Source organism: Petaurus breviceps, unplaced genomic scaffold, assembly GCF_028583685.1.
Source record: "Petaurus breviceps papuanus isolate PSGF00001 unplaced genomic scaffold, PetGlider_PUasm1.0 688, whole genome shotgun sequence".
Taxonomy (NCBI): Eukaryota; Metazoa; Chordata; class Mammalia; order Diprotodontia; family Petauridae; genus Petaurus; species Petaurus breviceps.
Window position 1 is genome coordinate 28,224,867 of NW_027186457.1, and position 15,572 is coordinate 28,240,438.

The 15,572-nt window shown below is 42.2% G+C and overlaps 1 protein-coding gene across 1 annotated transcript in view; it reads right to left on the bottom strand.

Annotated features, from left to right (window-relative positions):
• Positions 1-15,572, bottom strand: part of KCNMB2 (potassium calcium-activated channel subfamily M regulatory beta subunit 2) — a 220,260-nt gene that overhangs the window by 108,552 nt on the left and 96,136 nt on the right. The window lies entirely within an intron of this gene.

Here is a 15,572-nt window from a genome sequence, read left to right on the forward strand (position 1 = left end):
ATTTGAAAACCAAGCCAATACAGGGGAATCTTTAATTGCCATTACTATCACAAAGCTTTGGGGATTAGTCCAGGACAGGTGCTGTATATGTAAAATTAGGGGTTAGACTAGATTATATCTAGAGTCCTTTCCAGCTCTAAATCTGTGACTCTTCTTTGCCGAGAAATGTTTGCTTAATATAGCCAACTGTGTCCTATATAAATCTATGCTATCTAATTTCTCTCAGTGGCAATCCTTTCACTTTTCCCTAAATAGTGATCAGTCAAATTTCCACAATGGCTGTTCCAGGCCTCCTCTCCTCAAACCTATTATACCGCTTTCCCTCTCAGCTGAGGACCTTGCCTTATACTTTACTGAAAATGTAGATTTCACTTACCTCAGGCTCCTTCTCCCTTGTTCTACATCTCAGCAAACCTCTGATGTCATTCCCCATTCTCTCCTTTGCTCCAGGCTCTGAAGAGGAGATACTTCTTTGCTATCTGCTTATATGTGCTTATGTTATTTCTTCCAATAAAATGGAAAGAAGGGACTGTCTTACTTTTTTATTTTCGTATCCTATGTACCCAGTACATACTTGATCCTCAATAAATGTTTGTGGAGTTATGGGAAAATAGTTCATAGGATCATAGATTTAGGGCCTGAAGGGGTCCTTAGAGACCATCAGTTCCCGCCCCCCCCCCTCCATTTTGCAGATGTAGTGACTTATGCAAAGTCATGCAGCTAGTAAATGTATTAGACTAGATTTGAATTCAGGTTTTTCTGAATCCAAGTCCAGTCTCCTATGATGCTTTTTCATGATGCTAAGTTGGAAGGAAAAAAGAACATCCTTTATATAAAAGCATGTTTGTGGGTACAGATGTTTTCTCAGATCTCCGCAAATCACAGAATCACAGGATGTCAGAGTTAGAAAGGGGCCGAAGAGACCTGGTACAACTTATTTTTATTAATTAGGAAACTGAGACCCAGAAATGGGAAACAGGTTGTCTAAAAGCACACAACTATTTGCTCATTTCTTGCGACTTCAATAAGTGCTTGGTGAACTTGAATTTTGGCCTTCATTAACTCATCCATTCTCACTTAATTAACAGCCCAGCGAGGGATGCTGGTGGCAGGCACTGTTAATGAAGACAGAGGCTTCTGATTTTCTTGTAATGGGTTGTGATTAGGAGAATGACAGAGATATTAGAAATCCCAGCTGCATGAAATGGAATAAGCAAGTGAATAGAAGATCATAGGAATTAGAGATGGGAAGAACCTTAGATCTTAGATAGCGTCAAGCTCGACTCTGCTCATTTTGTAGAGGAGGAAGCTGAGACATAGAGCCCCAAGTCCCTGAGGCATTACTAAGCAGCAGATTTGGGACGCGAACCCTTGTCTGATTTCCTCTTGGTTACTCTTTCTTACGTAAGGAGATCGATTCGACTGTAGGAAGAGAGGCAATATGCCTTTAGAATCTTTGCTTAATTGAATCAAATCCTACTGGAGAGAGGAGGGATTAATTAATAAAAAGCAATGACAAGTTACGATATTGAGTTGTGAGAACTAAACAACTCCTATTTCCATAAATTAACATTATATGTTTTGCTTCCGCGGCAACAGCAGATATCAAATGCGGAAGCGTGGATGAAGAATGTGTTTAAATGTTGTTTTCCAAAGTACAATCCATTGTCATAATGAGACATAAAAGGACAGTCTCTCTCAGAAAAGTCATCAGAACATAACACAGACTTGATTTATAGCAAAGAAATCCTCGATGGATTTCTGGAGCTGCTGGCTGAGGAATCTGGCAATAGTTTTCCAATTTTACAAAAAAGTGTTTTACGCATATCAAGAAGGAGATGAAATTGCCAACTTTGTTTCAGTTGAGGATCATAAGAATTCCCATCACACTGGAGTAAGGCATATTTCAAAGGTTTTAGAAAATTGCAGTTAGAAAGGGGTCAGACTTGGGCTAAGGACGAACAATCACTCTTGCCCTCTCAAATCCAGGTTGATAATTGGCTTAGACGCATGAGGACATCCATGTGGGCATATTATGAGGAAGATGGAGAATGAGGCCTTTGCTGTCCACCAGGGAATCTTGTCCAAATGAAGGAGCAACTTGAGCTGAGGAGAATGTAATTTTTCATTCACCATGTAACAAAGAGTAGAGCTAGGACTCATGATGGTCTGGGAAGCTGGAGAGCCCATCTGCTTCAGACCTTGGTAGCTTAATCTATGCAAGACTTGGTATGCTAAAAGGGAAAAGGGCATTGCTGCTAAATAATGCTAAAGGAGAAAAGCATCTATGCACCAATTCGTCATTCATTCAATAAACATTTATTAAGCCTATACTATAAGTGTGGATGATTTGGAGAAACAAAAGCCCAAAGTCCCTAACTTCAGGTCACTTACATTCTACTGGGGGTAAACCACTTGTAGACATGTAAATTAATCAACAAACATGTACTAATAACATAGGTGGCACAGTGGATAGATCACCAGACCTGCAGTCAGGAAGATGGGAGTTCAAATCCGGCCTCAGACACTTTACTAGCTGTGTGACCCTGGGCAAGTCACTTCACCCTGTCTGCCTCAGTTTCCTTGTATGTAAAATGAGCCAGAGAAGGAAATGGCAAACCACTCCAGTATCTTTGCCAAGGAAACCCCGTATAGGGTCATGAAGAATCAGACACAGTGGAAACAATTGAATAACAATACCACCACATAATAATTAGAATAATAATAAAGTGCTTACTGTTTTCAGGCTCAGTGCCAAGTACTGAGGATATGAAGAAAGAAAACCTAACAGTGAATACAACATATATACAAAGTGAATTCAAAGTAATTTTTTGGAAAGAAATTGAGAATATTAGAAACTGGGGCATCTGCAAGGCGTGCTGACAGAGATGGAATCTGAGCTGAGCTCTGAAGGAACGTCAGTGTTCTGCAAGGTAGAAGTGAAGCTCATTACAAGCATGGGGGCACAGCCTGGACAAAAGCCTGGTGACAGGAGATAAAAGGATGTGAATTAGGGACGAGGAAGGAGGTCACCTTGACAGGACTACAGAGTGTGGGAAGGGGAGTGATATGTAATAAGGCTAGAAAAGCAGGCTGAAGGACTTTAAATGCCAAATAGAGACGCTGATATTTCATCTTTAAAGGTAAAGTGTGAGGTGAGAGGAAAGAAACCTTGGCCACGTGTTCTCGGTAAGTAACCTTAACCTGGAGACAACTGAAATAAATCTCAGCACTAGGCTAGAGCTGTTTTCAGAGGGTGAAAGCCAAGAACTTATTTCTAGCTTGGGTAGGATAACACACATCTGTATATAAGGTCATATACATACTAAAAGTATTAATGCTGTGCTAAAACTTTTAGAGATGCTTTGTATATATGTCTGTCTGTCTGTGAAGCAGCATGATTTCATAGATGGAGGGTCAGGGAGGCAGTGTAGTTCAGTGGAAGGAACACTAGATTTGGCATCATTGGACCAGGGTTCAAATTCTACCTTTTATACTTATGACCTATAAACATTGATTTGCCCACTGTGGGCAAGTAATCTCGCCAACCCGAAGTTTCCTCATCTACAAAGGAAGGGCTTGGATTAGGTGACTTCTGAGGTTCCTGCAAGCTCAAAGTCTCTGATACTACCCAGGTTCAGGCCCTATGTGACAAATACTGGCTGTGGGTTTCTGGGAAACTTGTTTAATATCTCAGTGCTCCCAGACCCTCTATGGTTGTACATCATAGAGCAGTTGTGGACCTATGTTGGTAGAAGAACACACTGCCTCTCCCCCTCCTTCTCCCTCTCTCCTTTGTTTCTCCCCTCTGTTTCTCCAACACACACATATATTTGTGTGTTTATATTGGGGGGGGGAAAGAGGGAACGAAGGAGAAAGGGAGCAAGACAGACTTGCATTCTACCAGTGAAAGTATACGTGTCCATACATATATATGTCTATAGACATATTGTGTGTATATACCTACATACAATACACATGTACATATATGATACCTATACAAACATGTCTATATAATATACATGTATATACAAATATGTATATGTTTATACATGTATATATATGTGTGTATTTTTTTCCTTGAGACATTCAATTGTTAATACCTTTATGTGAAGTTCTAAAATTAGCTTGGCACCTAGATTATTTAACTAGATTATTATTTAACTTGTTTAATATCTCAGTGCTCCCAGACCCTCTATGGTTGTACATCATAGAGCAGTTGTTGACCTATGTTGGTAGAACAACACACTGTCTCTCCCCCTCCTTCTCCCTCTCCCTCTCTCCTTTGTTTCTCTCTTCCCTCTGTTTCTCCAACACACAAAATCTATTTAACTGGCAACTAGATTATTTCCAAAGACATAGCATTAGAAATCATGGCCTTTAAGAGTGGGGCCTATTGGTTTTAGATTTGGGACCTTCCTAAGAGATGTGGATTCTTGGGGGCTCTGGGCCCATCTGATTTCCCTAGGGTGTAATGTCCTGGACTAGAGTTAGGTTGGGGCTAACCCAGGCTTCCTACCAGCCTGGTGCTGGATGTTAGAGCATCCCTGGTCACTCTGGGACAGCTCTGAATATATCTGATACAACAAAAAGTCTGTGTAATCACTTAGGACTAGCGTAGGCTGTGTACAAATGTTTCTGCCCTTGAGATGCTCTCTTTCTGCATTCGGAAATGTCAGACACAGAAAAGAAGCAAACATTGCTGATGGAGAGTTTGAGGTCAGATGCCAGCGTTCCTGCTTCCTCATGCATGGGGATGGACTTGACTCGGGTCCTTCGAAAGACTCATTTGGGCAGGGAGAGTCACCTGAAAGCATTGCTCAGGGGCAACAGAGAATTTAGCAACAGGATGTTGGAAGGCATGTGAATAACAGGGGGTGTGGAGGTCACAAAGCATTTGGGAAAATCTATATTAGAGAATTACATAGCCTAAAAATAACAATTCACATTTATAAAGAGCTTTAAGGCTTGCAGACAGCCTGGTGAAGAAAGTGGTACAACTGTTATTCTCCCCATTTTACAGGTGGGAAAATTGAGGCCCAGTGAGGTTACATGACTAGACTAATAGCTAAACAACTAGTAGGCGTCTGAGCCAAGATTGGAACCCAAGCCTCTTGACTCCAGACTGAGGACTCTTTCTTGCTTTCTCATTCTCTTACTTTCTCTCTCTTATAGATCAGGTAAAGTAAATAGAACACTGGACTTAGAGTTGGCAAGTTATGAATTCAAATCCTATCTGTAGAACCCTGGACAAATCAGCCTTTCAGTCTCAGTTTTCTCATTTGTAAGTTGGGGATAACAGCAGAACCAAGATCAAATGAGATACCAAATGGAAAGAGTTTTGGGAACCTCAATGTGCTATTATTTTAAATGTCTAATCCTTTTTAAAAACGCTGCTCTCATTTTGTAATGACTCCCTCTTCCCTGCCCTTCTCCTAACCGCAATAAAACCCTCCTAGAAACACAGCAGTACAACTAAGCAAACGAAATCACCACCTTGACTGTATCTGGAAAGCATTCCTCCTTCTTGCAGCTACAATTGGCTTCTTCTCTGTCTGGGGAAGGGGAAGTTTGCTACATCATGAGTTCTCTAATATTGCCAATTGATCACCAGGATGCTCAATGTTCTGAAGTCTTGCAGGCTTGTTTCCTCTACATTATTGGGTTCATTTTGCAAAATTTTCTCCTGATTTTGTGTCCTTTACTCTGTATCATTTCAGACAGATCTTTCCAATATTCTCTGGATTCTTCACACTCTCCATTTCTTACCCAACAATAATCTTCCATTACTTTTACATACCCCAACTTGTTCAACTCCAATCAATAGGCATTCAATTTCCTCCTAGGTCCTTGTTACAACAACATGTGGATGTGCTCATGGGGCCCTTCTCTCCATTGACCTCTTGACTCCAGACTAGCTTCTAAGATCATAGGATACTACTCTCTCTCTTTCTCTCTACCATCCCACCAAACTCATTCTTGCTCTGTTCTTTACTCATGACACAGAGAAATGACTCTTAAATCTTGCGGTAGAAATGCAAACTGATAATTGAGTGAAAACAGAACTTCTTCATTTGAATGCCATTATACTTTGTACATGCTAGACAGTCATGTCAACAAATATCAGAGTGCCTCTTCTGTGCAATGCCTTATGATAAATACTGTTGGGATGACAGAAATGAGTAAGATATAGTTATTGATCTCAAGAATTTTACTGTCTAAACAGGAAAAAGGAAAGGAATAAGCATTTACGTCATGCCTACTATGTGCCAGGTGCCATACTAAGCACGCCACCTCCCTCCCCATCTCATGTGATTCTCTTTTTTTTGAAGTAATTGAGGTTAAGTAACTTGTCCAAGGTTACATGGCCAGTTCTTTTTTTGTGTGGGTGTTAAGTATCTGAGGCCGGAACTGATCCTGGGTCCTCCCGACTCTGGTGCCAGCACTCTTATTCACTGCACCACCTAACTGCCCTTCTCATGTGATTCTCACACAACTTGTGAGGTAGGTGCTATTATTATCCCCATCCTTTCCAGTTGGAGAAACTGAGGCAGAGGTTAAGTGAGTTGTCTGGAGTGACCCAGCAAATAAACATCCAAGGCAGGATTCGAATTTAGGTCTTTCTGATTCCAGGTGCTCTACTGAACTACCACAGTAAAAGGAATAAATACTTACAGAAGCTATAAGGTATTATAGAGGCATATCTGATGAGAACAGATTGAATGTCCAAGAACATCTGAGCCCAGCCTATGAAGGTCCATTGGGAGAAGTTAGCAGGGCTCCATATTTCATGAGCTGTATGTCTGCAGTACCCTAGGGAATAGGAGGTTGGTTCTGGTGAGCAAGCGGGGGGGATCCAAGGCTGTGATGATGATAGAAGAGCAATAGTTCTGCATTTTGACTGAGGTCCCACAAAGGAAAGAAATAAGACATCCATCCAAGATGCTGTGGAGCCGCGGAAACAAGCTGGAAATCTGGGCAAGATCTAGATACCGCATGGGTGTTAGTAACTGTTCAACAAGAGGGCTGTGCCATATTGTCCCCATTCCTTTATTTTCCCAGATTACTCTAGTGTATACCAAGGATGAGGGGGCACTTATTCAGAATGAGTTGAAATATATCTTTATTGCTTTATTTTGTATTTATATCCCCACTAAATATTTTAGTATTTCAGTGTATTTCAATTTGCTTGTTCTGTTAGTAAGGATGATAGGATCAGAGAGCTGATGCTAGAAAGGACCACAGAGGCCAACTCATCTAATTTCCTCATTCTATAGATAAGAAAACTGAGGTAAAGGGAGATAAAATGACTTTTCTGGAGACACAGAGGTAGTAAGCATATGACCTGGGATTTGAACCCACATCCTTAGGCTTTTGAATCAGTGTTCCTTCTAAATTGTACCAACTAAATTCAGCTGACCTTAGGCTTTCCTGGAAAGCTGGCCAGGACCTTGAGTCAGAGGAAGTAAATGACTACCATCCCAATTACTCCTGTACTGAAGACTCAATTCAAGTTATTTTGGTGTTTGTTAGTGCTATAAGAGGGCATCAATTCACCATTCAGCTTAACTCAACAAATATTTGTGGAATATCTACTAAGGGTAAAGAAGGACAGAAGAAGACATGACTAAGATTCAAGGATGATGGGAGGTTGCTGGGTCAATCTTATTATGTAGTACAGGGTTTCTTAACCTTTTTTTGTCTTGGAACCCTTGGGCAGTCTGGTGGAGTCTGAAACTGGTGTAAAATAAATGCATAAAATATGTAGGATCATGAAAAATAAATGATATTGAAATAAGTTATGAAAAATATTGTAAAAAGTTAACAGACTCCAAGTCAAGAATCTCTGCTATAACAGGGAATAAATAGTATAGGAAGAAAGTCAATGGATTTGGTGTTAGAGGACCTGGGTTCCAACCCTGGTCTTGGCTACTTGCAAGTATTAGCTTGGTCAAGTCAGTTTAACCTCTGTGGGCCTCAACTTCCCTCTCTATAGAAAAGTAATTTGGACAAGCTGGTCTCTAAGGTCCTTATTGTGTTTTTGGTTGGGGTGATGGTGGTGGGGAAAGAAGAGGAGAGATAATCAGTAAATGCTTCCTGGATGGATATCATTTGAATGGAACCTTTGAAAGATGGGAACAAATATTCCTTGCACTACAAGAATGAATGGAAAAATGGCACCTGTTAGATTGGAAGGTGAGCTAACACAGAGTGACTACATATAGCTTGACACTGGTAATAGAATTATAGAGCTAAATGGGAAATCAGACTCTGCTTAAGACTTGGAAACCAAAAAAGCCAACCGAATAATGCAGGCGGGGACCTGCCCTACCTCAAAACAAATGATGAAACCTAGCTGAAAACCAGGCCAGCTTGAAAGTGCATCCAGGAAACTGTTGGGACGGCTGGTAAGGCCACTGAAGAACAGCCCAGACAAAAACTACAGGAAGGGGCAGAGAAGGCTCTGCTACATTATCTGTCCAAACGAAATGCCTCTTGGCTCTGTGACTTCCTTGGATTCTTTCTATTTCTTCCCTTTCTTCCTGCAAAAGAAATCTCCTTCCCTTGTAGTCTCTCAGGAGTTAAATTCTCATTTCTAGGTTCTTACAGTCCCCTAGAATAGAGCTATAAAGGAAGACAGACAGCTGTTTCTGAAAGCAGGAGGCAATCATCAGCTGGGGCTGCTTACCAAAGCACAAAGCTTTCGAGAAGACAAGCAGCTATTCAGATCAGCCAAAAGCCCTGATTTTACAAAACCCAAACAGAGAAAGGAGGTGGGAGCCTTCTCAATCTCTCCCTGCAATTTACCGCTGAAATAGATAAATGGGCTATTTCTTCTCTGCAGTGGCCCAGGAAGGCTGTGGCGGAAGGACTCAGCTTTAGAGGAAGGAAGGAAGCAAGGAAGGGAGGGAGGAAAAAAGGGAGGAAAATAGGGAGGAAGGAAAGAAGAAGAGGAGGAAAGGAGGGAGGAAGGAAGAAAGGGACTTAGTGTCTTAGAGCTGGAAGAAGGAACCTCTTTCAGAATAGAACTCTCATGGCAGGCAAAGCTCTCTATGGCCAAACTTCTTTTTGCTTAAGGATCTTTCTAGAACACACACACACACACACACACACACACACACACACACGTGCACACACATACATACACAGGCATACTTTCCTGAGGAGAGACAGAAGAGTAATTTGGCAGCAAACTCAAGTGCCTTTGTCATATGGAACCAAACATTTTGAGGTAAAACCACTTAAATTCATTTAGAACTTGGGATCACAGCTTTAAAGCTAGAAGAACCATCTAGTCCAAATCTTTCATTTGGTAGATGAGGAAACTGAGGCTCAGAGAGGTAATAGTATAACAGATTTCAAGCTGGAAGGGACATTGGTGGGCATCTGGTCCAACCTTCCTCATTTTATAGACAAGAAAACAAAGTTCTAAAGAGGGACTGAGACAAGGTCTCATTGATTGGCCAGACTGAGATTTGGACCCAGGTCCTCTGATGCCAGATCTCACACTCTTCCCTCTGCAACACCTTTGCAGGTTAACCAAATGCTTGCCTGCCAAGATCCCTGGGCTGGGGGGTGGGGCAGGGCAGGAATAATTATTCCCATTTTATTGATGAGACAAACTCAGAAAAGGAAAAGGGGCTTACTTAAGATTTCATAGCTGGTAAGTGTCAGAAGCAGGATTTCAGTCCAGGTCTCTCCTGATTCCAAGCACAGCTGTCTTTTTGCTACATCTCACTTTCCCCCTTGCCAGTGTTGTGGAAAAGGGTCAGACAGGCAGGCAGACCTAGGTTCAAATCCTGGCTATGCCACTTACCATCTGGGCAACCTTGGGTAAGTCATCTCAAATCCAACTTTTAACTTCCTTGTGTTACTGAAGGAACTAGACATAGGAAATTTACTTGAGCATAACCTGGAATCTTTCTCAGGTGTGGTAATGTCAACTTTCTTAAAAGCCTCATACTGACACCATCTTGCTCTAAAAGTTTTGGTTTCTCAAAGAAATCAGTGTGTCTGGAAGCATAGAGAGGAGGCTGAGTTCATCATACAACTCTTCCCTAATCATTGTAATGGCATTGAAATACTGTTGGGATGCTTCCAAAGCTCTTCATGTACACGATTTCCTTTGAGCCTGCCAATCACCTTGTGACTGTAGCTCTCAGTCCCATTTTATGAATGAGCAAACTGAGCCTGAGAAAGTGAAACATCTTGCCCAAGTCACACAGCTGGTGTCAGAGGTGGGATTAAGACTCAGATCTCACTGGTGCCAAGCTCAGCATTTTATCCCATACAACATACTGTCTCCTAACAGTCCGAAAGGTCCTTGGAATGACAAGCTAAGGGACCACAGGGCTTTTGGTGGTGCAGAGGACTTGGGTTCACATTTTGGTTCTAACCCTTACTACCTGTGTGACCTAAAGAAGGTCATCTAATTTCCCTAAATCTCAGTTTCCCTATCTGTAAAATGACTGCAAAGATCTCTTTTGGCTCTTGGTCTGTGATCCTACAAGAAGCAAAGAAAAAACACTAATAGAATATCTCAAATGAGAATTTTCCGCCTCCCCTCCCTCCCCTTCTCCCCAAACTTATTTCCTAGGGCACTGGACGTCACAAGGGGAGTAGTAATGTTAGCCTTTGCCTCTCTAACAATGTTAGCTCTAGAGCTGAATGCCATATGAGGCTGGCCAGATTTGGACCCCATCCAAGCAGCTTATTTACTGAGATACTCAGGGGACTTTCTTTGTAAGGCAGTTTCACCTCAGGACTGGCCCCATGGCTCAGCCCCCAGGTCAGCCCTCTAATGAGACTCCAGGACAGTCTGATTAGGGGAGTGGGGGCCTGGGCAGAACCTGGAAGATCTCTCCTCCCTCCTCTCCCCAACCAGAATATCTATCATAAGTAGATGTATTTAAATAAAATCCATTGGTGTGTGGATGGCTCCCCAGAACAGCAGGAAGTTTGTTTGTTTCTTTCTCTTCCTGAGAAGAAAGAACAGCAAACTTAGACCTGAGCTTGAATCCTGGGTCTGCCACTTATTAACTGTGTGACCTTGGGCAAGTCACTTGATCTGTTCTGGACCTCAGTTTCCTCATCTGTTAAATAAGAGGGGGAGAGTAGATAGATTCTGAGGATCATTCCAGCTCTTGATTTGTGAACTTATGATTCTGTGTCTGGTACTTGTTCTCCATGTGACCTGGGGCAAGTCTCTGAATCTCCCGGGGAGATTCTTTAAAATGAAGGGGCTGGACTAGGTGACCTCTGTGTTGCCTTCTGATTCTAGATCTAAGATACTGTGATCCTTCAAAAAAAGCAGTAGCTACAACTTTAGGAAATCTAGTGGTGATGAAGCATAACCCTTTGGTTCATTTGTCCTATAGTCAGTGTAAGGGCTGCTCCTTTTCACAGTGAAAAGTGACTTGAAAGTTCAGCCATATTTGAGAAGGAGATCTGAGCTACAAAAGCCAAGGCTGTGTGTCTGTCTTTTTAATATTGGGGAAATGACCAGATCTTGCTTGTTCTGCCCCCATGACATCTCTCACCTCTGTCCCCTTCGCTCACCTCCATCGTTGAGGACTTCATCATTTTGTCTGGTCTATCTCTTCTCACTTCAGTAATTACCCATAGAGTCACCAGAGTGAATTTTCTAAAGTGCAGGCCTGGCCATGTCATTTCCCTTCTTAATCAATGGCAGGAGCTCCTTATTCCTTTCAGCATAAGCTATAAATTCCTCTATTTGCCATTAAAAATCCTCATCTTGATCTCTTCCTGCCTTTCTGGCCAATTTGTCTATTGTTCTCTACACTTTTCAAACCTGCCCAACTGTTTTTCTTGCTGTTTGAACTTCTATGCCTTTTCTTGGCTGTCACCTGTGCCTGACATGTACTCCCTCCTTCCCTCCCTCTATAAGAGATCCCTTGTTTCCTTCTAGTCATTTATCGTCCCTTATTTTCTTCAAGAATCAACTCAAATGCTATGTTCTACCCTCAGAACCTTTTCTGATTCCCCAGCTGCTAATGCCTTCTCTCCTCAAATTACACTGTATTTATTTTGCATAGATTCTGTACACACTTATGTGTGCATATTGTCTCCTCCAACAGAACATATGGTCCTTGACGTTAGAGTCTACATCATTTTTGTTTTTGTATCCCCAGTGACTGAAATGATCATTGTTGTTGTTGGGTTGTTTCAGTCATGTCCAACTCTTTGTGGCCCCATTTGGGATTTCTTGGTGGAGATGCTGGAATGGTTTGCCATTGCCTTCTTCAGCTGATTTGACAGATGAGGAAACTGAGTCAGACAAGGTTATATTACTTGTCCATGGTCATGCAGCTAGTAAGTGTCTGAGGTCAGAGTTGAACTCAGGTCTTAATGACTCCAGACCTGGCACTCTACCCACTGTATCACCTTGCTGCCTGAAATAATAATAGGCACTTAAATAAATGCTTGTTGACTTATTGGAGAGAGCATGGTTAGGACAGAAGGTTGTGTGTTCTAGTCTTAATTCAGCCACTGTGATTCACCTGTGTGATTCAGGTTAAGTGGCTTAATCTCTCTTAAGTTTCAGCTTCTTCATCTGCATAATGGGTATAATGGGAATATAGAGGAAAACACTGCATCAAGGATAAGGGTAGAGGAGTGAAAATAGCATTGGGTTTGGGATCTCTTGGGTATTTGAATCTCAGTGGGTATAATAGGAATGTAGAGGAAAACACTTAATGTGCATCAAGGAGAAGGGTAGAGGAGTGAAAATAGCATTGGGTTTGGGATCTTGTATTTGAATCTCAGCTGTGAGACAAAGGACAAATCCCTTAACCTCTCTGTGCCTCAGTTCTCTTCTCTGTAAAAATAAAGGCAGGACTCCATGGTCTCTGAGGCCCTCTCTGACTCTTTATCTACTAACCCCATGAACTCTATGAATGGAAGGGGGTATCATACATACACATTCTAGCAACATCTTTCCTTTCTCATGTCTTTACACACTTTCAATAATTGAATTCAATGAGTAATTTTTTTTTAGCCCTTTTATGTTCCAGGAACTGTCCTAGGCACTGGGGATATGAAAACCATAATGAAACAGTTCCTGCCCTCAAGGAGCTTATATTCCCCTGACCAGTTTACATTCTATCTACATCCCTGCATCTACTTATGTTACTTTATGGTTTTTGTTGAACCAAGAGGTACAGAGCAGTGAAGACCTACAGATATTATGTAGGAGATTAAGTCATTTTAAGATCCATCCAAGGGGAAAAAGAATAGACTTTTCTGACTAGGGACATTTGGGGATCAACACTGGGGAGAACCTAAGGAGAACCCAAAGCGTCAGATATGGAGAAATCATCAGCAAGAGGCAATGTGGATGTTACCTTGGCCTGGGGTGGGAGGGTTGGATTTGCATGCTGAGGCTGCAGTGGCCTGAGCTCTGTCCTTTATACATGCTTAGGTGATTCCCCTGCTTAGCTGCACCCCTTTGAATTCCCTGTGCCCATGCTAGAGGTAGAGCCTAGATGGCAGTATATGGATGAGGAAATTGAGGCAAACTTGGGAAATGATTTCTATAGGCACATGGCTGCGGTAATGGATTCTAGCTACCTTTGTTCTTGAGTTTAGTCAATGATCTCACCAACAGGGACCTGGTGAGAAAACGCTGCAGGGCTAACTGTTAACGTGCTTCTATTCCCAAGTGGGAAAGGGAACATTATGAAAGAGCAGGACAAACATTTGTAAAAGCCATCTGGGGTGATGGATTCAGTGACCCTGAAAACAGTGAAGTAAAAAACAGAAACATCTGGACCATTCCTTGTCACAGTGGAATCAGCAGGGATTTCCCAGGAAGCTCAGGAACTGGTTGAACTTGAGTTGGGAGAGAAATCCCAAATCCTTTCCCCCAAAGCCTGACCAGCAACTAAAAAGAGTGATTTCTGACCACTAAATAATGAAACATTAACGTGTGTCCTGTTTTGTACTTTCAAGGCCATAGCAGAGTGGTAGGCAGGGGGGAACACTTTTTGCAAAGCTATGGAGATGGTGAGTGGAGCCACTGGGGGAGTAGATTGGCATGCCCCTTCCAGCAGCAGACACAACATTGACTTATTACTTCCAGAACAAGAAAGGGGAGGGTGGACAGATGTACTTGCAAGATTGAAGGGCTTGGGGTTTGGCAGACGGGATTGCTTGATAGATGTGATGTGGACCTTGCTCTCATAGTGCTTACAATCTAATGACTATAGTAGTAAGAGGAGGCACAGACACAAAAAGGTGTGCTTAAAAGGAGGCTGAATTAAGTGAACGGGAGAGGTTTAGTCAAAGGAAAGCGATACTATGAGAAATCTGAACAAAGCAAGATCTCTTTCAGCAGAGGTAGGAGGGGAACAGGGAAGGCTTCATGGCCCCTTGTAGCAGCAAGCACCCCGGTGTCCCCAGGGTTCTTAGATTTGCTTTGTTAAAGGAAAGCAACTCAAAATGGGTTAACAAGCTTACTTTAATCAGTCAGACATATATTGTTTACCTTGTTCAGGGGAAAAGGTCAGCACCCCGAACTTCAAAGTATACAGGCAGAATTATCAAGACAGAAACAGATCAAGTAGACAGATTTCCAAACTGTCCAACCATTACATCCATACCAAATCAACATCTGGGTTTTTCAAAGCCGGGGGGCGGGGGGGCCCTGGACAACGGCTTCCCAGAATACAGATCAAATCACAGAACACTTCTCAAAGTGAGCCCCCAAAACAAAGCCTCACATCAGGGCTTATATAGCCTTCTCCTGGCTCAGAGAATGTAACAACCTTATTGACTCACTGGCCAATCAAGAAGTATCTACTGAAAAACAAGCCTCCCACCCCAGGCTTCAGGTGCACTTTAGCCTAGGGGCAGGGAAGATCTTCCAAATTTGCATTCCCATTACACCCCTAAGCTGAGCCTTGAAGGACTTCACCTGGCAAAGATGAGTTCATAATGGCAAGGAGGATGTCAGGTACATGGAGGGGGGCAGGCCAAGAATAAGAGATGAGTTCAGTCTAGTTTTGTAGGAATGACTTTAAACACATAGAGTATGTAAACAGGAGAGATCTGAGATGAGGCTGGAAAGCTGACCTAGAACCAGATTGGGGAGGGTCTTGAATCTCACTTTATTTAGTAGGTAGTGAGGAACCTGAAGGTTTTTCAAGTAGATGAAATGATTGTGATTTCACAGAAGGAGATCTGGATTTCAAGAAAGAAGATTTGGGTTCTAATCCTGTTCCCTCCCACTTTTACTCATATGACTTTGGGCAAGGCAGTTGATTTGTCTGGTCCTTGGTTTCCTTATCTGAAAAATGAGGGGGCTGGACTGGAGAACCAACAAGGTCCATACCTTAAATCTTAGATTCTCTGAAAACACTTGAAATCTCATCCGTCCTGCTCATGGAAAGGATCTCTTGACAGATTAATGGATCTTTTGAGATTTGTGCCTGGCTATTCTAAGCTGGTGGAGATACTTGTCTACTTAATTCTGAAAAAGAGGCAGCATGGTATATAAAAGAGTATTAGGTCCAAAGTAAGAAAGATGGGGGTTCATATCCTTCGTGACCTGT